Here is an 829-nt window from a genome sequence, read left to right as displayed (position 1 = left end):
TCCCCGTCTGCCCCCATCTCCCCCATCCCCGTCTGCCCCCATCACCCCCATCCCTGTCTGCCCCCATCACCCCCATCCCCGTCTGCCCCCATCACCCCCCATCCCCGTCTGCCCCCATCCCCGTCTGCCCCCATCACCCCCCATCCCCGTCTGCCCCCATCACCCCCCATCCCCGTCTGCCCCCATCTCCCCCATCCCCGTCTGCCCCCATCACCGTCTGCCCCCATCTCCCCCATCCCCGTCTGCCCCCATCACCCCCATCCCCGTCTGCCCCCATCACCCCCCATCCCCGTCTGCCCCCATCCCCGTCTGCCCCCATCACCCCCCATCCCTGTCTGCCCCCATCTCCCCCATCCCCGTCTGCCCCCATCACCCCCCATCCCCGTCTGCCCCCATCACCCCCCATCCCCGTCTGCCCCCATCCCCGTCTGCCCCCATCACCCCCCATCCCTGTCTGCCCCCATCTCCCCCATCCCCGTCTGCCCCCATCACCCCCCATCCCCGTCTGCCCCCATCACCCCCATCCCCGTCTGCCCCCATCTCCCCCATCCCCGTCTGCCCCCATCACCCCCATCCCCGTCTGCCCCCATCACCCCCATCCCTGTCTGCCCCCATCACCCCCATCCCCGTCTGCCCCCATCACCCCCATCCCCGTCTGCCCCCATCACCCCCATCCCTGTCTGCCCCCATCACCCCCATCCCCGTCTGCCCCCATCACCCCCATCCCTGTCTGCCCCCATCACCCCCATCCCCGTCTGCCCCCATCACCCCCATCCCTGTCTGCCCCCATCACCCCCATCCCTGTCTGCCCCCATCTCCCCCATCCCCG

This window comes from Malaclemys terrapin, chromosome 15, assembly GCF_027887155.1.
Source record: "Malaclemys terrapin pileata isolate rMalTer1 chromosome 15, rMalTer1.hap1, whole genome shotgun sequence".
Lineage (NCBI taxonomy): Eukaryota > Metazoa > Chordata > Testudines > Emydidae > Malaclemys > Malaclemys terrapin.
Note: the sequence above shows the minus strand (reverse complement) of the source record.